The sequence below is a fragment of the Rhamphochromis sp. 'chilingali' genome (genome assembly GCF_963969265.1).
Source record: "Rhamphochromis sp. 'chilingali' genome assembly, chromosome: 4".
NCBI lineage: Eukaryota > Metazoa > Chordata > Actinopteri > Cichliformes > Cichlidae > Rhamphochromis > Rhamphochromis sp. 'chilingali'.
Window position 1 is genome coordinate 18,859,717 of NC_137948.1, and position 24,948 is coordinate 18,884,664.

The 24,948-nt window shown below is 40.8% G+C and overlaps 1 protein-coding gene across 1 annotated transcript in view; it reads right to left on the reverse strand.

The window, feature by feature from the left end:
- The window catches only part of ptprdb (protein tyrosine phosphatase receptor type Db), a 169,587-nt gene that overhangs the window by 97,904 nt on the left and 46,735 nt on the right, over positions 1-24,948 (reverse strand). The window contains exons 4-5 of the mRNA XM_080881151.1: positions 20,032-20,107; positions 18,842-18,886 (exon numbers count right to left, since the gene is read on the reverse strand). The gene's annotated coding sequence lies outside the window, so the exon portion shown is untranslated. The remainder of the gene's footprint in view (positions 1-18,841; positions 18,887-20,031; positions 20,108-24,948) is intronic.

Consider the following 24,948-nt stretch of genomic DNA (forward strand, 5'->3'; position numbering starts at 1 on the left):
TGCCATTCAAGAATTAAAGCCTCCATTTTCACAAGCTTATTAATAATAAGTTCACTGACAAAAAGTCTCATGGTCAGGTGCGGCCTGCTGCCTCATTACTTCATGACAAATTAAGCCGATAAAGGTCTCGAGTTCATTATTATTGTGTAATTTGCATTTGGTAGCAGCTTAATGAGAAATCTCAATAAGCTGTACAAAGAATAGCAAGTGCAAGTGGGCGTAATTAGGCTGTAAAAATAACAACAACAAAAAAAACCTATCAGAAAGATAACAGGAGCTTTAGGACTGGTCAAAACAACAATGTGGTCCACACTTTAATAATTCCTTGACTACTTCGTTTCAAGTCCAAGCTAAAGAGGCAAAATGAGAAAAAGTATCAATCTAAAGAAGCCGATTGCATCACGCCACCTGCGGCATGTGGTGCTTTCATCTTCTAAAAGATAACATAAATGGGATTATTTCATTAATTATATTTAGAAAGCAGTCATCATTAATTCTGTTGCTGACACGCACGCTTGACGGGTTGAAAAGTTTTGCCAGAACACAGCCTGCGAGAGAAAGAAAACCACATAAATGAAGGTAAAAGGAGGCTACAAAGGAACGATAGAGTATGCTAAACAAAAAAGCATTTAATAAACACACAGCGTCGCAGCATACGGGCTCTTGTTTCATCACTTTGAGAGTTCAAGTCATGACTTATGAGAGGGGAACAGAGCAGAAGCCCATTAAAGCCATGACATTTCGAATAATTGCCTCCAATCTCAGCATCACAGAGAGTCACAGTACCACCCACTTGCACTACTCGCACAGACACACACTCACACATTCTTTAACCTTAATGATCTTAATGATTAATGTCCCCCTCCCAACACACTCGACTCCCACATACACACACACACACGCTGCACAGCGTGTACATGCTATGCAAACTGGACGACTCTAGATACTGAGAAGAATAGTTTTCAAAAATTGAGATTTTGACACTTTTACATCATCAGGTTGATTTTTTTCAATTTTTCAAAATTGCTTGATACATTTTAAAGGAGTGATCTGCAAGAAAATGCCTGATGATATATGCAAATTTATATTTAATTGATTATTTCTTTAATTTCATGGAGGTTCACTAAACACAGGAAAATGTTACAAGGTTCAGGCTTGAACTTGCTCAAGGAAAGCCTTCCACTTGTGTAGTGGATTCTTGGTCGCTCCTGTCTCTTTCTGTACTCCCAGATTCACTCTGTGATGTTGAGATCAGAGCTCTGTGCTCAGGATATTTATTATCTGTTGCAGGAATCCCAGTCCTTGTAGCTTAAGATTGTGTTTTTATGACTCCAGCTGCGTGTTTTAGGTCGTTTTTAGTACGGTGGGATTGCCAGATGGATCAGAAGCTAAACACTGACAAGTCAGTGACACGCACGGGCATCTTTCTCTTAGTGCACGTGAAAAATTTGTTTTGTATAATTTGCACATCTATGACTGCATAACACATCATTATCTCTTCCTTCCTTTAGGCACCAACTTGACATTTGCTAGTGCTCCCGTCATTTGTTTTCTGCACAGACATTAGAGGCTGCAGTTGCTAACCGTTAGCGACTTTGGCTGGTATTGGAGATGGCACCTTCTCTAGTTGCACCTGGACAATTACGACTATAATTTCATAGCGGGAGACACTAATGCAACTAATAAGGCAGGCATAAACAGTCAGGGGGATGTCAGGGGAAAAGCTGTTGACTTGTTTATTGTAGTGTATGTGTTACAGGAAAAATGATTCTATGTTTCTTTACCTTCTTTTAAATGTACAAAGATGCCCTTTTGTCTATGGTTAGATTAGTTTAGAATTATCTTTTTAGACTTTCTCAGCAAAGACATACTGTTTTGGGACATATTGTTTTAGATTGTTTTATCTCTCACAGCCTTCTCCCAGCTCTCTGCTGACGAGACTAGCGCCACATATGGAGTTGTTTATTTTATTTGTTTTGTATTTTCTTATCCTGTTCTCACTGTCTTTCCTATAAAAAGTGCCCAGCCTCTGTACACGTTGTGAGTTGTTCTTAGCAGCTCACCCGTGTACACGTTTGATAAAGAAAGTAACTTTGTCTCATTGTGTCTTTATTTCTCCTGGGTTTTTTACAGAGTTTTCCCCCAACATTTCTTGGTCCTTCGAGCCGGATCGCCTCCATCGTGTCCCATCTCCGTGACCAGTCCACGTTGTTCGTCTGTCGACAGCCCACACACCAGGTGTGTGATAAAAGTCCAAGAGCGTTTTGGCGTCTTGGCCAACGTCTTAGAAAGCGACCCACGGTGGTGGGGCCCGATCGAGGTGGACCAGACCCGGCGACACCGACCAGGTAGATACAGACACACTGACACAATCTTGCGTAAAAGCGTATTTTAAATTCAGGGAATTTAAAATAGCGAAAGTAGCTTGTCGCGACTGGAAGCTCCCCACCTCTGTGGGTTTAAAGTAGCTCGTCGGCTGGTAGCTTGGAGCTCGTCGACTGGAAGCTCCCCACTTCTGTGGGTTAGGTTTGGAGCTCTGGGTAGCTCCCCCAGCTGGGTCTAGACAGGGTCTAGGGAATAAGTAGCTCGTCTACAGAAAGACTGGCAGCTCCCCTTATGATAAGGGTTCCGATCGCGCGAATAGGTGTGAATGTGAATGTGTGTGTGTGTGTATTGTTTTAATTAACGGAGCAAGCTGAATTTTCACGGTCCAATAAGAGACTGAGCTGCTCCTACTGTGTTTTTCTTTTACTGCTATTCACTGACGTGCTGGTGAGTTGAGAGAACGGTCGAGTTCCGTCTCGTAAAGTTCACACCGCTTTTGGAAATAGTCTGAAAGTAGAAGGGCGTGTGAGCAACCACTCTCGTCTCTAATACCAGCGAAGGTGATAGCAGCTGTATTGTGTATATATTACTTAAACAAAAATAAGTAAATACATAAATAAGATGGGTAATCAAGCAAGTGAAATTAAAACTCACTCCTGCTGACGAGCAGTGGTGAGAAAAGAAAAGTCCAGACGCCGGACAAAAAACAGTGTCTGTAAACTGAGAGATTTAAGAAAACAAAATATAAACAGTCAGAAGAATAGAACTCAACTGCCAGTTTAGTAAAACCAGAAGACGAGACACTGTGCAGTTCCCACAACCCTTTTAGAAAGCCATCACTCATTCCTGCAGCCGCATCTGCAGCACCACCCATATCAGGAAGAACTTAATAATCCCTTATTAAGTGAAAACTAGAGATCAAAGTAGTTTGAAGTAGTTTAAAAGGGTTGAAAACAGACCCCACTGAGTAGATATAAATATAAAAAGTACGAAATAAAGATGAAGGGAAAATTACAGTAGAAATTATCTTTAGAGTATTTGAAATTAATAATAGCAAGGATAACAACCTGTAAAGTGATATTAACAATGAAACACAGTTGGCATGATGACCATGCCCACAATGTATAAAATGAATATAAAGCAAATAATTCACACGAAAATATTTTAATAACATAAATAAAGTATATTAAGGCTGTGTCACTGTTCAGCCAAGGACAGTGTGTGAAAAGGTAACTGTCTCCACCTTGGGAAAAGGATGATTCTGCAGGTCATCTGAAGCCCTTGATGGATACAAAATAAAATATAAATAATATATTATAATAGAACTGCCTGGTCCGCCATGCAACAGAGAGAACAAATGTGACCGCAGATTGGATGAATTCTAAATTATCTGTTTGCTGAATAAGATGATCCTAACTATCAAATTGGCTCAGTAGTAGTATAGTGGTACACACTGATAAAATATTATAATATGCTATTGCTGTTATATAAGACAAAGAGGATAATATTAACAATGACATAATATTAATATGAAGAGGCACCTTAATTGGTTATGATGTGAGGTGGATAATTGTTAAGCAGTAGTCTGCATCAAGCTTAAGGTTTGCTGAAACTCAGTGTAATGACATGTGAGATGAAGACAATACAGAGAATAACTAAACTAATGAAGTGCATAGAGGCACTTGACCAGCTTGAAACTTATCATTCTAGAATGACACATTGCTGAGATATAGAGCACACCTACAATAACAACCAATAAGCAAAACCCTGTAGACAACAGCTAAAACTACAGGATTGAGAAGCTGAATTAAATATGTAGACACTGCTAAGCTGATGAGCATGTTCCACATTTTCTTTTCTTTTTATTTATTTGTTTCTTTTAGAGCAGAAGCTGCTATTCTGCCCAAAGAAAGACTCTAGGTCTGACCAACCGTTTCAGTCATGGGCAAAAAGATGTCAGTCAATAAAATTCTAAAAGATAATTTATTGACGAAAAATATATCAAGAGATAAAAGATAAAACAGTCCAGTGTCCCACTTAAGAATTGTATAAAAACACACAGTCCCAAGGCCAGAGCCAGCTATGCCACACAGCCAAGTTGCACTCCACATGTTGCCTTTAACAGGGTTAGAAGTTGTCCTTGGAGACCCACCACCCTGCAAGCATATAGTCAGTGGTCACTCAAGCCTCTGGAACTCTGCTGCCTTTAGGCTGTGGCATATAATAGGCCCTGGACTGCACAGAGAGACAAAACAACACAGCAGTGTTTGTACTGTGGGCTATATGTAGACCAGTGTATCAGTGCAATCAAGTACACCTGCCTCTAATTAGTCCAACCCCATTCCAGCCATTGGCTCACCAAAAATGTGACACACACACAAAACCACTCCCAACCCAGTGCAACTTCACACAATAATATGGAGCTGAATTAACACAGGCACATTAGTCTACCATGTTACAAGCTGCATGCTATTAAAAGCCAACATATGCAGACTTCTGCCTTGTTCGGGTGGCAGCATTTTTCTTTTTCTTTTGTGTCCTGACACGTTTATGTTTTTTGTTTTTGTTTGATTATTTTGTTGGTTTTGGAAACGATTTTAAACGAACTTGTGACAATACTTGAGAGTCACAATGACACATAGTGGGCCAGAAATCTACCCAGTGAAAAAGGCAGATACAATTTCAGTAGCAAAATGTATGTCTAAGTTGTAGGAAAATAAAGAGATGATTGTAAATGACGAAGAATGTAATGATGTCTATCAAGTGTCTTGCAGATCACAGCCCGGTGACTGGGTTCTGATCAAAGTGCTCCAAAGGAAAAACTGGAGCTTGCAAAATAGCGGAACGACCATCCTGGATCCATCAGAGTCACTGCAGGCGAGTCAGTGAAGCCATCTAAACACAGCTGACGGCAGGCTTGCCCACTTGTTGTGATCTCGCCCGGTGGAGGGGTCAGCTTTCCTGGCCGGGGGGTCTACTCGCGACAGGAGGGTGTGTCCCGTCGTCATGAGGTGGTGGCTCTTAACAACTGCAGCGGCCCTGACCATGGCCGGGCTCCTCATCTTTGCTTCCGTGAGGGACAATAAGTCACGCTATATGAAGAAAAGGCAGACACTGTATGACAAAGGAAAGTACACCAAGTTTCCCCATGGCTATGCCACTAATTTCTGGTGGCAGTTTATGAACACTACAGCTCACTTGAATAATAAAACTGACTGCTATGCAAATACACTTTCTGCCCACCGAGGAACGAGAGGAAGTGTATTGACTGTTCACTCAACGAAACCTGTGCCAGTAACGCGACACTGATGAGCCTCAACTGTCGCTCCAACTACAGCTACCGAATGATACTACGAACAAAGACTCATTACCAGACAGGATGTGCACGGACGGCACCAAGCAGTAAAGGAACCAGAGTTTCGCATCTGAGGAGGAGTGAAATTCTTACAGAGCTTGATCCCCGGCATTGGAGTTGCCGAGGTGCGGGATCACGTGGAAATCAACCGATATGCTCTGCTACGACACATCAACTTAACTAAGGCCCTGGGAACGGCCTTAGCAGGAGAACAGAAGGCCATCAGAACGATGGTGTTGAAGAACACACTGACACTAGACCTGCTAACAGCATCACAAGGAGGAGTTTGCAAGCTGATCGGGGAGACATATTGCACTTTTATCCCTGATGGATACAAAGCTGGAGGAGACATTTATGAAGCTTTGCAGAATTTGTCCATTCTGCAAAAATATGTCACTGACCACACATCTGGAGCAGCTACACCGCCATGTCTAAGAGTAATGATTTCAAAGATGATAACAACTACAATGACTGCTTATGTTGCCATGCCTCAAGAAGACCAGCATCCTGTTGCAATTCTGTTAGAGGAGAACTTGTAATAACTGCTAATGAATGACGTGGTGATTAAAAATGACTTCTGCCTTTTTCAAGTGATCATGCACTGATTAACACATTAGTAGTTTATGCAGGTACAATATAAGGTTTTCATCATTTTATTTTTTGTAGTTTTCGTTTTAAAATATAAGGTTTTTATCCTTTATTTTTTGTAGTTTAGTTGTATTATTTTTTCTTGTTTATTCCACTTGTTATTTCATTTACTATGATTTTCATTTACTATGATTTTCTTTGTTCTTTTTATTATTTTATTTTGTTTTATTCTTTAGACCAAATGATTTCCATTTCTGCTATGCTGACATTTTGAAAATTAAAAAATTGCTTAAGATACTTAATAAATAACCTTCACAGACAATTGTTGTATACATTTAAAATAAGTTAAAACAGGAGGGAATGTTACAGGAAAAATGATTCTATGTTTCTTTACCTTCTTTTAAATGTACAAAGATGCCCTTTTGTCTATGGTTAGATTAGTTTAGAATTATCTTTTTAGACTTTCTCAGCAAAGACATACTGTTTTGGGACATATTGTTTTAGATTGTTTTATCTCTCACAGCCTTCTCCCAGCTCTCTGCTGACGAGACTAGCGCCACATATGGAGTTGTTTATTTTATTTGTTTTGTATTTTCTTATCCTGTTCTCACTGTCTTTCCTATAAAAAGTGCCCAGCCTCTGTACACGTTGTGAGTTGTTCTTAGCAGCTCACCCGTGTACACGTTTGATAAAGAAAGTAACTTTGTCTCATTGTGTCTTTATTTCTCCTGGGTTTTTTACAGAGTTTTCCCCCAACAGTATGAAAGCTGTATTCTTTTCTGCAGTCATATATCGGAATCACGCTAAAAGGATAAACAAGGATAACAACACATTTGTATTGTCCAATTCACTCTACACCTACCATTTTCTTTTATGAATTCTTTGTTATCAGTCTTAAAGGGATTGAGTATTTTTTCTTTTTCACTACTGTAAACATGTTGATTTAGCTCTGACGATGTCAATCCCCTCTGAAATAGCTGCTGGAAAAGGCATTTCAGAGCTTTCGCAACGGGAATTGATCGATTTCTGAAATGTGTTTTCATTTATATATAAATGTTAAAACCTCCATAACTAGAATTGATTTTTGCAAACACATTGCAGATGAGCTTAGGTGGTCTCAATGACATGTTACAGGCTCAGAATGTTGAGCAGAATTACAAAGAAGCATTCAGGCAACATGCTATGATACACATTGTAACCGTGCACCTGAGACAGATCTGTTTAACAAAGGCCACAAAGGTATGACACTTCAAAGTGTGCGTGCGTGCACATGTGCTTGACTGTGCACGGTGAGAAAGACTGAAAATGAAGGCGTGACAAAATAGGAAGAGCCACAGAGCGAGCAGCCTGGCAGTTCTAAAGAAGCTTTTATTGAACACTAAGAAGGGAGTATAGAATGATGAACACCCAGCCTGAGCTTTTCACATTGAGGAAATTGCATTTGGGAATATTGAACTGGCTGGCATGATGAAGTACACAACTCCTCCCCCACACGCGCACACAAATGCTCACATTTTTATGGTACAGTGTATTAGCAATACAGAAACAATCATGCTCACAGAGCTACATGCACACGTTGCACGCGCACACGCACACAGGATCTCATTTAGTCTGTGTGCATGGGTTGGATCAGCACTTCCCACTATTGAATGAGCGGAAATGAGAATCGGTGCAAACAGGGAGAGAGATAAAAGAGTGAAGAGACAGCAAGAGAAGAGGAAGTGGTAGAGAAAGAGAGACAGAAAGCAGGTTTGAGGAATAGATGAGCGAATCACGAAAAAAGAGCAAGATATCCTTCATCAGCACCACTGTAGGAGCTAAAAGTGTTGCTGTTGATGTGGTGACAATTCAACACATCAGAATTGTTTTTCACCCCCCCCCCCCCCAAAAAAAACGAAAAAGAAAAAAGAAAATCATTATTCTACTGTTAGGAACAGCTGGATTCAACAGGTTCTATACAAATGTCAAGCAGACAGACCATTACCCATGGATGCTGACTCAAAATGAGTGGCAAATGATCACAGTACTGATGGTTGTTGGCAAGGCTGCACTGTGTTAGGCTGTAGATTCTCAAGTTGGGTGTATAAACCCTGAAAATGTAAAACGAGGAGCAAAAGAAATTTGTGCTATATAAGGAGGCTGTACCTGCATATTCACACTCGCACAATCGCGCTCCCGCACACACACACTCACACTGTCACACAAACTGCTGCCGCCGAACAGCTTATTTATGTTTACATAAATGCATTACTGTGAACTATAAAGAGAGCTGTCAGTTACTTGCTGTACACACTCGACAAGCAATTACTTCTATGCACGGAGCAACAAAAGCAGACAGCAAAATAAAATACTATCAGCACTTCGCACACACAGAGACTCACACTTGCATGAACGCACACGCTCACTCGCGCATGCACGGGTCACAGAGAAGTGGCTGTCACTGTGATTGGTTCCTGCTGCCGAGGGCAAACCCACAATAGCCAATTATCTGTCATTATACACCACAGAAGCTCTTGCGGTCTGGATAACTCTGCATGTGTCTGTGTGTGCATGAGCGTCTGCGCGAGCGTGCATGTGTGTCATAGGGGGAGAGATTGGCAAATTGCTAGTTATATATTTCAGCATGCTGAAAGAAGAGAGGAGAAATGTGGAGGAGGAGAAAGAGGAGGAGGGTAAGAGGGGAGAGTTTGAGTAGACCAGGCAGAAATATGCAGAGTGAATATAAAAGGAAGCAAAGAAGAGATTGATTATTATATTTGACAGTAGTAGAGAAGATGGGATCACGGAGGAGCCACAGACCTCCGCTGAGCTGCATGCTGATGACAGATGTCTGGTGACCGACATGCCTGATGCGGCAGGGCTAAAGTTTAGATGGCCGCAGATTGAGGCTCTCAGTCAGCATATGACTGGTGCTTCATCATATATGAAGTGTGTGACTGAGCTCTGACTAGTGCGGACAGAAGGTACCATCGCAATATTAGGATGAGTACAGACCTGCCTAACTGGAAGCTCTATGCTTCAATCACCATATCAGAGTGCCCTTGGGCAAGATCCTGAACCCCAAAACTGCCCTTGATATGTCACTGTGACAAAGCTTTGTATGTATTCAATAAAGCGCTGTATGAAAGTGTGTGGTATTTGTTGAATGTGGCTTAAAGTGAAAAGCACTTTCAGTAGTCGATAAGACTAGAAAAGATAAATGCAGCCCATTTACCATTTACTTTGAAATTCATCAGAAACAGCACAAAGTATAAAGCTCATATGCACTCTGATTCACAGCAGTGCACAGAATCAGAGACTGTTACAAACTAACAAGGTGAGTGGTTGAGAGCTCTCATTTTCTGATAATGTGAGTTTGTGTCTTCCACGCTCAGCATGACAACTTAGGTCAAGATTGGTTACAAAGTCCACCAGCCACCATTAAAGATGCAGCAATCAGCCTGCTGAAGACCAGAATTGAACACATTTTCAGTGAACTAAGCTCAGACCGTGGTCGCTCTCACCTATATCCAATAATGCGCCAGTCTGTTTTATGCATATGCAATACACGCACAGTGGCGCAGGCAAACAGTCCCAATATGCTGTCATGTGGTTTGAATGCAGCCATTGGCTATTAGCAAAGTTTTCCCTGTTAGTGAGCAAGCCACACATTTAGCTTTAGTAAACTGTAGGTGAACATCACCATCAGCCAGCTCAACATGCCTCGTTTGAAGACGCTAAAGCTAAAGTCAACAGCTTCATCATGAGCCTGGGTATCAGCAGTGAAAGGACAAAAGCAGATATAAGCAAAATTATGGAGACAAGAGAAAAAGGTTGATGTCCTGTTATCTGGTGAAGTATAAAACGTACTCTAAAATTATGTAAGTGACTGAGGCTTGTTTTGTTGCATAAATCGGCTGCACCCGCTTTTGTTTAGTAAGGTGAAATCATCAGATAAGTACAGCAGCTCTTTTATCTGTACCTCTTTCGAGAAGCAGAGAACTTTGCTTTCTGTTATTTTAGTAAGAGGAGAAAATTTCATTTTTGTTTTGTACATTATGGCAGTTATAGTTCTTTGGAAGAAAAGCAGGTCAGGCTCTCAGAAAAATCAAAATCAACCATGAAAATTACAATGATTGTATGTCTAGCTGTTATAGATGTTAATCAGACCACAGTGACACAGAAAGCATTTATGTCTTTAGATATAGGGAAAAGATTTTTTTCTACTAAGAATTAACAAAGTGACTAATTAGATGACAATCGTAATAGCCTGTACAGCTATAAAGGTAGTGATTAGGGACTTGAAGAAGACATATCTCGTTTTGACATTCCAGTTTAAAGGTAACCATGATCCTTTCTACCCAGAGGGTCAAATATTATCTGCTTGGCATTCATTGACTTTTTGTCAGACTTTAGCTGCATCACAGCTCATCATCTGAGGTTTTATCTTTTTCTTTTTATGGATGTAATAGAAACATATAAAGCTCTCAAATGTGTGCTTCACTGTAATTTTTCACTTTGGTCATTTAGTAGAAAGTAAAAACACACATTGTAAAATGCTTCAAGACCCAGACAGGAAATATCTGCAGCTTTATGTTCCTTCCATTCGAGCTCTATAGCTCCATAATTGATTGCTAAAGCTTCTCTACTGTTAAACCGAACTGTCCTCCTATTTAAGCTTGAATGGTGCTCAGTCATGATGCGTGAACCAAAGTCATCATACCATCCACCTCAAAATAAATCCATCTTACTGAACACTCTTAATACACACTCAATGTGTGTGTGCGAGTGCTTATGAAGTATGACACTGATCTGTCTCTGCCTGTTTTACAGCTATGCTTTGATAATCCCCATCCTAATCCACTGCCTGTGTGTCTGCCTGTGTGTGTGTGTCTGTGCTGTCCTTTTATGTTTGTGCGTGTTATGCATGGTATTTAAGCTCGTGGCTTTCAGAGGGTCTCTCTTTCCCATGACTTCAACACTATATGTAACATCACAGATAGATAGCCCTCCAGTCATCCACTCCACTCCATCGAACCACTCAGCACAATGGCCTAGACACAATCGCTCTGCAGTCAATATCTCCATTACCATTTCTGTCAACAGAATAAACACAGTGGAAATTGAATGGTTATGGGTTATATTACTTTTAAATGAGCTGATGAAATGGGTGCAGTGGCGATGGGAGAGAGGGCCGAGAGTGGCTCAGATGAGGAGAGGTTAATATGTCATTTTAACTAAAAGATACATGAACAGACCAACAAATCAGTATTACTTTTCCTCACAGTCATATCTTTTCTGTTTTGGTTTCATATTCTTATTCAAATGTAAGGATTTTTTTCATGCATCACTTTGAGTAGGACAACCTGTTCAAGTGCCTGTACACTTTTGCACAGACTATATTATGCAAGCTTACTCTAAGTTTAATTAATTTCATTATGACACACATGACTATAAACCAGTAATTCCTAGTCTGGTGTTCAGACTGTCCAGGTGGGTTTATGGCAATAAAGCATAAAACTATTTCTTGCACAAAACACTTTCCTCTTCCTATGTTTTCTGGTAAAATACTGGATTGTTTCAATTCTCAGTGCCTCTAAACAGATTCAGATACACAGAAAAAACAAACAAAACAGTCTGGTTTAAGTGGTCAGAACTGCATATGCAATCTGAGATAAGGGTTTGTACAAAAGACTCTTTGTTTGCATGGAGTCACTGACCAAAATGCTTGGAAAATACTACTATATAGTCATAGATAGAAACTAATTTAGATCTTATTTTGGTGTTTTAGATATTTTGTTTAAACCCAACAGCAGAAACAGACAGGGAATAATGAGAAAAATAATGGAAAAAACAGAATTCAATCATTGAGAACCATATTTCTTTAAAAAATGTAAGGTCATTTTAATCTGATCCCAGGAACACTTTTCAAAAAGCAGAGATGGGGTAAAAAAAAAGACTGAAAAAGTTGTGTAACTCTAACAATAAAAAAATAAATAAACAAAAAAACCTACTTGATCACAATTCAGTAATGGTGCATCAGCTTAAAAGATCATCTCAGAGAAGCTCAGCCTTTCAAAATAAGAATTAAAGATGGGTGCATGGAAAAGCAGTTCAAAAATTTAAAATAAAATTATTACGACTTGGAGACTTCAGTATATGCTGTACCTAAAACAGTAACACAGACAATCAGCTAATGCAGGCTGTAAAAGTGCTTCTATTTCTCTCTCAAACACTCGCTCTCTTCTGGTGGGCCAAGAAAAGCTCTTGCATGGACTCCCTGCTTGTCAGTTTGTTAGTACAAGTTTTAGATAAATGGGGGTTTGTCCGGGACAATCAAACCTATCTGGTTATGTTGAAGCTTCCTGTTATGAGTGATTTATAGTGACTACCAATGAGCCACGTGGCATTTGCAAAAAATGACTGTAATAAAGTGCCTAGTAGAAAGTCAATGCAATAGATTTGGTTAAGTCAATAGGAATTAATCTCAGAAGAAGTCAGTAACATCAGTGATACAAGCATCGATTGTGTGTCATACTTCCTGCGAACCTGTTGATGGTACAAACAAAAAATAAAAAGGTGAGATTTAGGTGGATGGAAGCCAGAGGGAATTTGAACATGCACACACTGTTTGTGATTCATGTCAGCCAGCTGCCCTTCAAAGTAGGCCAAGGCTGCCAAAGACACTGGGAATGATGTCACAATATTATTGAATGATTATGAGCTGGATAAATCTTGGACACGGCTGAAAAACAATATTTAGGTGGCTGTGATTTTTAATATTTCAACTAAAACCAGATGAAATTCTGTTGTGGAAATCAGAGAATGGGGTCAATAGCTTTAGAAAATCCTTATGAACAAAAACTGTCCCTGCAATAACAAATACAAGTTAAAACTGCTATTCAAAGAAAATCCATGCATAAAAATGAAAAGGGCATGGTCTGGGCTCAAGTTCATTTAAGATGGAGACCAGAGTGAATTAGAAAATGATTTTGTTCCCTGACAAATCACGACTTGAGATTCTTTTTGGAAATTATGAAGGCTGAAACTTTCATTAAAATGTCCTTAAAGGTAATGAAGAAAGAAACACGAAAAAGAGAAAGAATTACATTGCATAGAAAGCACTGAGTCTTCTCATTTTTTGAGAATCCTGCTTGATGATGAGTAGAGAGAGGAGTGAGAGCTTGATGAGTGGAACCCTTAGCAATGATAATCCCATTAGTACTGTACTGCATGTTAAGCTCTCCACTAATAACTCACACGTATGAGCATGAAGGGTGTGTATGCGCATGTATGGCCGAGTCCCGCTTGGACCATCCTAATTATCAGACGAGGCTCACGTGAGGGTAATTACCGCATCTGAGACAGTGGGAACAAGGCTATGACTGACCCAGAAATCCACAGGCTAATGAAGCGATAAGACACACACACACACACACACACACACACACACACACACACACACACACACACACACACACACACACACACACACACTGTTTCTCTCTATGTGTTGGTATTACCTCACATAGAGACACAAGGACAGAGCAAAAGAAAGAGAGAAAGCCAAAAGACAGAAAGGGGAACAATGTTTCCCTCAGCCTGCATTAGAGAGAGCAGAGAGATTTGGGAGGAGCTGTCAAGAGACGCTCTGTCAGGCAGCTTCAAGCTCAGCCCTTTTCCTAGTATGAACTAATCTGGCTGCTCTCTGTTCTTTGTCATATCTGGCCATGGCTCCACAGCACTGTGGTCTGCTTCCACAGCCGCGGATTAAGCTCGGCTACCCGAGACTAAATTCTCTATTGAAGAATCATCTAGGTGTAATCCCTGTGTGAAGCCAGCCCTGTATGGTACAGCACATTATATCTCTCACAATGACTATTATTCACATCAGGCTGTGCACTCTGGAGATTCTGGAGACAAGCACAAGGGCGGTTTGCTGTGCATAGGCAAGGGACCTTAAGGGTTTGTTATGTGAAGTGAGATTGGCTCACTTAAGGTGGGCCCTCCTGGGAAGAGATCAGCTAATTCTGGCAAGTTGTTTTTCCACACCTAGGTGATTAAAATATTAACATTTTAATACACTCTGTCACATATTTCTTTAGTAATCCTGTCTCCCATTTTCTACATTTGCATGAACATTTAACATTTGCATTTTTCCATTTCCCTTTCTGTTGAATGTGCAGGGAGAAAAAAAAATCAAGAAAGAAATAAAGTAATAAGGGCAAATAAACCGAATGTGCCTATAAATCAAAAACAAACAGTTGAATAACAGAAATAATGACAAACTTTACAGACAATCAGATATTTATAGAAGGAACTAATATGTATAAGCCAAATTCCATCTATATATGAATTAAATTGCATTAAGTAGTTAAATATAATGATAGTTTATCCCAGGTGTCCTAGGGTGAGGGTTGGGGAACAACATGATCACCCTTCCTTCATAAGGGGTTATCACCAACCAAAGGAAGTCTATTGAGGTAAGAGGAGAATGTGCAAACTCATAAAAGAAACAAGACAGAACCTTCTTTCTGTGAGGAGACAGTGGTAACCATCAAAAATCTGCTCTGACAGTGGAGGGTATGTGAATTCCCCTGGGTAATGTCAGACTGGAGTACAGGTGAGAAAATGCTTTATGATGTGACAATGACCTTTGACCTTGAAGATAAACATCAGCAGTTTATTATATTAGACAATGGTGTGGAATTGTCTTGAGTTATCCCCAAACTCAGCTCTGTAAGGTCATAGTGACCTTGATCTTTGACTACAAATTTCTAATCCGTTCATCCTTTGATTAAAGTCATGATGAATGCTACAAAGTATGGAAGTAGTGATGTACAGATAAAAACATTTTGTATTCATCTACTGCTCGAGTAGTGAGCAGCTGAGTCAGTTTTTATTACCAGAGAAATCCCTCATGTCATGACACCTTACATACAGGAATACAGATTTTAAGATATTTTAACATGCTTCCCTACTCATATTTTAGACAAATCTCCTATATGGGAGTATGTTTGGTTTTGAATATCAGATGTTAAATTATTCACTTACTCTTTATTTATTTTCAAAATCAAGAAATCTGGGATCAGAGATTGTGCACCCCATAAACCTACAGTGCATTTTAAAAAGGGCAAAGATTTAGTGGTTTATTCCAAACCAGAACTGTATTTGTATTGATAAGTGCACTGTAGCTGACAGAAATACCACTAATTTCTTTTGGTTGCTCCCTTATTTCCCAAGTGGTCGCCACAGCGGATGGATCCACATGTTTGATTTGGCACAGATTTTATGCCAGATGCCCTTCCTAACACAACCCTCTCAACTGTCTTGGGACTGGCACTAATAGGACACTAGCTGAGGCTGAGTTTGTGTGTCCTTCTGGAATCAAACGGGGGAACCTTCATATGTACCACCACAACAGTTTATTTATAAAGCGCTTTCACAGACAAGCAATCACAAAGCGCTGTACAACAAGACAGAGTAAAATAAACAAGAAAATCAAGAGCTGTAATAGCAATACAAAATGGGAGACTTGGTGCCACAGGCTGTCTATTGCCCTAGTTTTTAATCTTATACAAGAAACAACTAACAAATTCTGAGCCTGTGATCGAATACTGCGAGGACAGGTTTGTTTAGTAAAAAGTTTATATAAATACTATGGATCCTGGCCATTTAGTGCTCTGTATCTAAGTACAAGAATTTTAAAACAGATCTTAAAATCTACTGGTAAAGAAATAAAATAAAATAAAAAATAAATAATAAATATTATATTATATATATTATAAACATTAATAGTCTGACTGCAGCGTTTTGTGCCTGTTTGAGGCCCCCAAAACATAATTTATCTGAGTCAGTAAACGGGGAATTACAATAATCTAAGCATGATAACACAAACGCATGAACAATTATGTGTGGTTTGGCCAAAGAGACCATATGTTACATTTTAAAATGTTCCTGATATGAAAGAAACAGGAACAATAAATAGAGAGGAATCAAATATTATGCCAATATTTCAAATGCCGGACCTAGCAGATGAACAAATAGAAGCATGAGCCTGACTGATTTTCATATATAATAGAGGAGAAGCTACAATCATAGCCTCAGTCTTGCGCTGTTTAGAACAAAATAATAGCTTGAGAGCCAGACACTAATGGGGGTTAAAGAGGAGACTAGAGCGAACAGACAATTCAGCTGGTGAGGTTTTAAAGACATATCCAGCTAAACGTCATCTGCATAGAAATGTTAAGAAACATCAGAAAAATACTTAATGGTGCCAGCTAGGAGAAGAATGTAGAAAGAAAATAATAATGGACCCATTACTGAACCTTGTGGAACCCCCACAGGTTAGGGAGGCATAATCAGAGAAGAACTTGTTCACCCTAACAGAGAAAGTCTTGTCAGAGGAATATATAAATAGGAAGAAAACCAATGTAACACAGAGCCAGAGAGACCAGCCAGAAACTTAAGCCTATTAAGTAAAATTTAATGATCAACAGTATCAAAGGCTGAACTGAGGTCAAGTAGAATGAGTACAGAACAAATCCCTGCATTAGAAGCCATCAAAAGACTGTTATAGAATTTCAAAAGCGCAGTCTCAGCGTGATGCTGCTTTTGAAAGCTAGACTGTAATAGGTTGGGAAAAATGTAATTAGCATAATAAGGATCTGAATAGACTTTCTACAGCTTTTTCTAAGAATTCCTGTCACGGTCCCCGTGTCTCTCTGGTTGGCCCACGCTGGCTACAGGTTTTGTTGTTGTTAGTTTTAGTTTTTTGTCTCTCCTCCTCCTCTCTGCCTGGGTGGAGCTCATTACGGGCTCTCACTCTTGGCCCACACACCCCTGTGGATGGTGTCCACCTGCGGCTGATCTGGCTGATTTCCCCAGCTGCTATTTAAGGCAGTGGCACAGAGCAGCTCACCGCTGGAACGTCGAACCACCTGAGTTCGTGCTCGCGGCATATTCAAAGAAGAATCGCTTACACGTGTTTTATGTTGTGGAACTAACCTTGACCTTCTGTCTGTAGATTCTGGACCGAATCACCGGACCTGTCCAAGTGGGGCAGTGTGTGGAGTGTTGGAGCGAGTGCGGCTGAAGAGGAGTGCGCGTGTGCGGAGGAGCGGTGGCGGTGACTGAGTGGAAGAGGAAGCGTGTGTGTGGATCCCCCCCCCCCCCCCTTCTCTCCCTGGAGCCCTGGACCCCCTCCCAACTCACTGTACATATATTTTGCACTAAGGTGATCCCTATTGTAAATAAATCCCCTTTTTGTTTCCTTGAAAGAACTGTCTGCGCATGGGTCCGTTCAGTAGCCATGACAATTCCCTAACAAATGGCAATTTCAAAATAAGACGAAAAATTACCAATGCAGAAAAAAGAAGAAACTAATCATGAATTCTTTCTTCATATGTTGTAATTGAAGATAAGATAACATTACTCAACCTTTAAATATACTCTGTAAATTATTGCTTCTCCACCAGATCAGTAAACAGGAGCGCAACAAAACCGTGAACCTCAAACAAGGGTTAGGAATGCACAGGTTGTGGGTCAGTACTCAGAATCAACATCAAACACATCGAGAGCTCAAGTACTTGAAAGTGTATCAAGTAATAAAAAGTTGTTCTCGCTATTGTTATCCCTACAGATAACAATAGAAACACAAAATTAATGAAAGAGTTCACAATCATCTCTATGTCTATAGGTGGCTTTTGAGCTCCCCTTAAAACAAACCTGTAAATCATGTCTGAGTTTTATGCAGTTCAACCAACAAGATATGTTTCAGAACTCCCAAACTGTCTCTTACTTCACAAAAGGAAACGAAAAGGTTACAAAACATCTAAAAGTCAATCTCAGGGATCCCCACTTTGGTCTGACAAAGCCTCATGGAAGATGATACCCTCAGGGTAATACTGTTGATACTGTCCTACTCTGGAGCCTTACATTTAAGTGCTTCAGACTAGTGTTGTACAATCTCTGTGCTCACAGAAGCAGAGGGCATTTCTTTTGCTTGTACCAGTTTGCTAAACAGCTTCATTGACGTGGCAGTTTAAGTGATAAGTATGACCCACTCATAGTGTTGGTCTGTGAGGCAGAACAGGTTACCCCAAGCCCACGCTCCAGCCATCACAGGATCCCTGTCTCTGTCGCTCCTACGCAGAAAGAAAATGTGTGTGCGCACATGATCGACTGTGTATTCGAGTGAGTTATCTTGATCAAATTCCCAATTACACAGACGAGTGTCTCTTCAATGCTGTGCTCTTTATACAGATACACAAACAAACAGACATAAACATCACACAAACACGCCCACTCTCACATACAAAACAAGAAAAAGAAACACACGCAGGCCAGAGGCAACAAGCACGTCATTTCCTATTCCACCCCCTCTTCTCATCCTCAGCACCCCTTCTATTCTACTCTGGCCTCCCCAACACTCAACCCACAGTCACTATAGCAACCTCACACACAGAGGACTAATCATGCCATTGCAACATCTGTCAGACAACGGAGACACACGCCCTTAAAATGTGCATGCCACTGCATACACTAATGAAGCACACAAGCACAGAAACAGTTAAAGAAAGCAAACTTTATTACCTTTGCTCATGGTTCATCCTGTCACATGAAGTTTGAAAGTGGGAGCTGCAAGAGAAGATTATTGAAGAATATTGGTTTTCTAGGACCGGAAGAATGATCTGTTTGAAAACTTGCAATGATGCCACAGAGGTTTATGAAGACCCTACTGTACAAAAGCCTTAGCCGCTTAAAATGAGCAAATAAAGTCTGCTCCAGAAACATTTCTGCTGGGTATGCTGCTCTGCTGCCACCTGTAGATTACACCTGGTACTCCACAATATAAACATATAAGTCTCAGGACTCTGGCCTTGCAACATCCACGGAAATTCACCATATTAAAAATTAGAAAAAAAGGAACTAAGAAAAATGAGGTGTCTTAGATCTGCCATATTCCACCTGCTGTTAAGCAGCAAAATCAATCCCCTTCCTTCAGCAAACAGTACATACGAGTCCCAGTGAAGCACTCATCGTGCTTCAGCATACTCTATGCACCATCTAGCCAGCTTTCAAGGAGTTTGATGATATCTATTTTGGTTTTTGTAAAGTTTGCTGAGGCTTGGTACCAAAATGAGTCACACACAAACTCAACTCAAACTCCAGCTATAGCCTCAGAAAAGGAAAGTGGCTCTCAGAGCAACACACAGCCTACGTGCAGCCTCTGCATCTTTTAGCAAAAAATAAAAGGGGGTGAGCGAATGCTTTATATTTAGAATGGTGACGCTATACAAACTTGAGCACTAACATGAGAGGAAAGCTCAGCGATGCGTTAGAGAGCCGCATATTCAATAATGTATCAGAGGCAGGATTTTAAAAACAGCTGGGGATCGCCGCTCTGTCTTGTCCTGTCTGTCAGTCTGTCTCTTTGCATGTCTTTCTCCCGGTCCGTCCACTGCGACGGCAGCAGATTTGCTACTCCTGTGGGGAGCTGATGTTTGGTTAAACTTTCATCCTATCAACGTCTTCACTTGATTTTTCTCTGGGCCTTATGATGAATCTCCATCTGAGTTTTCTTCACTCTCTCAGAAGAAAGGTTCCATTCCTTTCTTTATCTTTGTGTGCTCCCTTGCTGTTTCTTCCTTAGTGGTCATGGTGCAGCCTTTTAGCAAAATAGATCATACACAAAACACCTGGGGAAAAGGGGGCTTCTGACGGTAAATGTTCATGTGCGTGCATGTGTCTGTCTGACGTTCACTGTGGTAATCATTGCCTACCTGTTTCAGTGCACAGACACACTGCGCTGCTTCATCCTTGAGGAATGAAAGAGTAAGAAATCTCCCCAGAATTCTCCTGCAAGAGAGAAGAGAGGATACAGTGAGAAAGCAAAGAGGTTGGGGAAGGAAAGAGAAGAGAAAGAAGGAGAAGGAAAGGAATTAAGAGCAGAGCTTTAGCTTTATAGAAGTCACTGATCTTAAAGACAACTCTGACTTTCAGCTAAGTTCTCCATGTTCTTCTTGCACTCATTTGTTTATATCATTGCATTCAGATCAAAGCTTCCAATCTGAAACCCGAGTTCAGCTAGTGCAGCTCAGTCGTTCCAAAAGCAGTCTGGGTCAAATGGACAGCCGCGGCTCAACTTCTACACTGGGAGCTTTTAAGGCTTTTAAGGCTTCCATGCCAGCAAGATGTACAGGCTTGTGAGTGGAACAGGGGCTGAAATGCCCAAGTGGGAAAAGCATGCAGCACCTCGGCATGAAAAGTACACACTCGCAGATCAAAGGTTCATGTGAGAATACTAGCAAGGAGGCATGTTTAATGTAACAGACCATACATGCATGTGCACACACAGACCTGCACACAGATATACAGATGTCACTCTTCTATGTTTTGTGACTCCAGTGACATCAAGATGTAGCAAAGAAGCAATCACTGGTGGAGGGAAATCAGTGTGGATCTGAAAGGATTACAGGGTTGTTTCCAGAACTGCTTGCGTTGATGATGATATTTGTCTTTTATTGAAGTTATATATTTTGACCAAAAGTCCTCTACACACATGCTGTGAATCAGCCACTTAAAAAAAAGAACATTTTGAACATTTTCAACTTAAATCTATAATTCTTCTTCTTCTTCTTCTTCTTTTTATTATTTTCTACTACTTCTGGTGTATCTGATGGGATGGCCACTCTAAGCACTGTGGTGGCTAGCCTATAAATTTTTTATATCACCAAATAAATAATATAATGTGCAATAAATATATTAAAATCAAATTGAAAGAATGTAATAGAAAAGCCTATTAATAATATCAAGATGATTAGAATAAATCAGTCCCTGCCAAAAGATGCCATAACAAAGAGTCACCACTGGTCTGTGCTATTATACCACTCCTGTGTTTGTGCTGCTGACCGACTTACCAAACAAGGGCAAAGACGGTGATGGCAGCATACATTAACTGCAGAATCTGGTGATGTAAATATCAAGATTGATTTGTTTGCAAATCATAACCAGGTCATGCTGTGCGTTCCTTGGCCTGTAATCACCTGTTGTTTTTAGGTTATAAAGGTGAGATCTTCAATGATGCAAAATTCAAAGAATGTGTTTCTTTGTCTGACTTTGACAACCTAAGCGTGTGATCTGAGTTCAGGCTTGTGTTCGCACAATTGCAAATGACCGTGCATCACGTGTGGAGGCAAGCTAACATTTTATTTTCAGTCGATGACACATTCCTCCCTCGATTCCCATCCACTCGCAACATGTTTCCTCTGTAATGATCTTACAGTGCTGGTGAAATGAGTTGTGCAGAGGATTATTATAAGCATCGGTTACCCTCTATTGCGGGAACTGGTTTCCCCCTCAATCATGTTGTTTTCCTGTTGGGTTTCAGTACTCCCTGGTTGGAAACCACCTTGTTAGTGAGAATGTGCTTCACCTGTGCTGGCCCAGCAGAAGTAATTAAAGCCTCAGCAGCTTTGTGCAGGAAAGGGAGAGTCTGGAAACTAGATCAGTGAGAAAGCTCGTGTTGGTGCAAGCAATTCAGTTTACAGATCTTGCATAGCGACATAGGACAAGTTATGTTTGTCCTGCATTGGTGGACACGGCGTTACTTTAGATTCTTCTGTGACTTTTATGCAATAAAGTGGCACCCACTGGTGAAAGCCTGTCTGCAAACCTTTTTTGCTGCTTTGAAACTCTGAGAGGACTCCCATGGGAACCCTTCAGAGCAGCCTTTGAAGCCCTTTTATGTTAATGGCTGAAAGTGATTATTCAGAGAGAGTGAAAATGTTGATAGTAATTTGAAGGGAATTCATCTCTAGGTGCTACGTCTGGACGTCACCTTAAAGGTTTCTGCTGGTGGTGGAAATGGTTCTGGGCATGGTAGCATATTATTTAGGTCACTGAAGTGCTTTCACATGGCCCTTTCACACCATGAACCAAACTATTTCTGCACTGATCTGCACAGCAATGGCCCAGATAATTTTTTGATGTCTAACCCTAACCAGGGCAGCTCAGTGGAACTCCGCTTACTTTGGTTTGGCTTCACTCAGCATGTATGAAACACTCTTCATAGGCTTCTGTCACTCAGACTCAAAATCAAGGCAAGTGGGGAAGCGGGGCAGCAGAGTGGGCATCAGATGTCTCTTAAGCCTATTTTAAATGCAGTGTCACAGTTAAGCCACGGACAACACTGACATGATTACCTACAAGCTTTATCTGCAGACGCAACCGTCCTCAAGCTGCACCATCTTTTTACAGTGTCAGTAAAGTGTGAAATGTTTCAAGATCATATGTTCACCAGAAGTGTCATTCCCTTTTAGAGAAATATATTTCAGCAGCATATTTCAGTTTGTAAACATGTTTACTCTTTCGAAGTGTATGTGCGGCACTGATCAAAATTGGCCCAGAACGTTAAGGAGGTTGTTGCAGGTCAAGCTGGCAACAGGGACTCTCAGAGTGGAATGGCACAGTCTTGCTTCAACAACTTCTCCAACTTGTTTACAACTTGCATACTTGTGTGTGTGTGTGTGTGTGTGTGTGTGTGTGTGTGTGTGTGTGTGTGTGTGTGTGTGTGTGTGTGTGCATCTCTAGCGTTTAAGAGTTTACACAAAGGGAATAAACTGGGTGAGGATTAAATCTGACCCCACAAGGATGATCAAACATCTTGAGAGGATTCAAGATGCCTGCATAATTCAAATGAAACTTCAAAACTGACCTGCTGCTCTTGAACCTTTTAAGCTGAAAAGATATACAGTATAATAATACAGCTACATTCAAAACCCAATTGTTCCTCCACCCATTGAAAAAGCTGTATAAGAAGAAGCAAGTTGACAGGTAGGCAGTTCAGACACACACTCACTTTAATCCTAAACTACATAAAATTACCACTTCTGAAAAATCAAAAGTAAGTACAGCTGTCTGGCGTTTCAAGTTTGATCGGATTACAGAGCTCTGGTGTTCCTTCACGTCTCGGTTTATTATAGCAAATGCAGCTGGGTCTCTTAGGGATTTGATTCAAAACAGTGAGTTAAAATTTGATTCCTCTATTGGCATTCTCAGACATTTATCCCCACCGTACATCCAGAACAATGAGTAAAATCTTTAAGCATTTGCTTTAAAGTGAGGATATTTTTAGTAAGAGCTGATCATTATTCAATAAAAATGCAGAAAGGGAAAAACATAATCTCTATCAACTGCAATTAATTCTTTTGTGACCATGGTTTTTAAAAAAAAACAAAAAAACATGATTTTTCCCCAGGTCCATCAGGGTACAGTTTTTTAGCATCCCTGTGAACCTGCTACAGTTTTTGCATCTGTTTAGGGACTCTAAGTCACTTCTTCCTCTTTGTGAATCCCCAGACTGACTCACTGATGTTGACTGAAGGGTTCTGTGTTGGGCAAACAATCTGTTACACGACTTGGCTCTTTTTCATGCCACTAAAATAATTCTTTATGACTCATTTTTAAGGTTGGGGACAAACAGATGCCTCTTTGGTGGTATTGGACGACAAATGAGATTTTGTCTATATTTCTTATTAATGAGAAGGTCACTAATTCTGACCAAGCCCCTCGCTCCATTTGCAGCAATGCAGTCCTAAAGCAGCAGAGAACCTCTACTGTGTTTCCTGGTTAAAGCATGATTCTTCAGCACTTTGCCAACGAAATTTGCACTTTGCCACCAAAATTTGCACTTTGCCAACGAATAACAACACCTATGCCAGAATGCTGTTTAAAGACTTCAGTTCAGCGTTCAATACAATCCTCCCCTCACAACTCATCAGGAAATTGACAGACCTAGGCATCAGTTCCCTCATGTGTAAATGGTTACTGGACTTCCTGACCAACCGGCCCCAACATGTCCGGCTGGATAACCACTGCTCATCTACAATCACAATGAACACTGGTGTACCACAAGGCTGTGTGATGAGCCCTTTCCTCTACTCCCTCTTCACCCACGACTGCAGACCTACCGATGGTTCCAACACCATCATTAAGTTTGCAGATGACACCACGGTGATTGGCCTCATCCATGACAACGATGAGGCCGCCTACAAGGAGGAGGTGGATCGTCTGGCTGAGTGGTGCGACAGAAACAACCTGCTGTGAGCAGCTTCAAGTTCCTGGGTGTCCTCATCTCCAAGGATCTCATCTGGACGACCGACTTCTCCAAGCTGGTCAAGAAGGCTCACCAGCACCTCTTCTTCCTGAGGACTCCTGTCCTCAGACATCCTGGTGAACTTCTATCGCTGCACCATCGAGAGCATCCTGACCAACTGTATAACAGTCTAGTACGAGAACTGCTCTGCCTCGGACCGGAAGGCATTGCAGAGGGTCGTGAAAACTGCCCAGCGCATCGCCGGAGCACCACTTCCTGCCATAAATGACATCTACAGGAAGCAGTGTCTGAAAAGGGCTGGGAAAATCATCAAAGACCCCAGTCACCCATCACATGGACTCTTCACCCTCCTGCCTTCTGGGAGGCGCTACAGGAGCCTCCGGACTAAGACCACCAGGTACCGGAACAGCTTCTTCCCCACAGCTGTCAGACTCCTGAACTCTGCCTCCTGACATCTGACCCACGTTAAACTCATGGACTGAACATACAGACATCCACAACCACTAGCACTTTATATAGCCTCTGTAGAAAGTAGCCACATATTTCTCTTCTCTTAACTGCACTACTGTATGATTCTGTATAA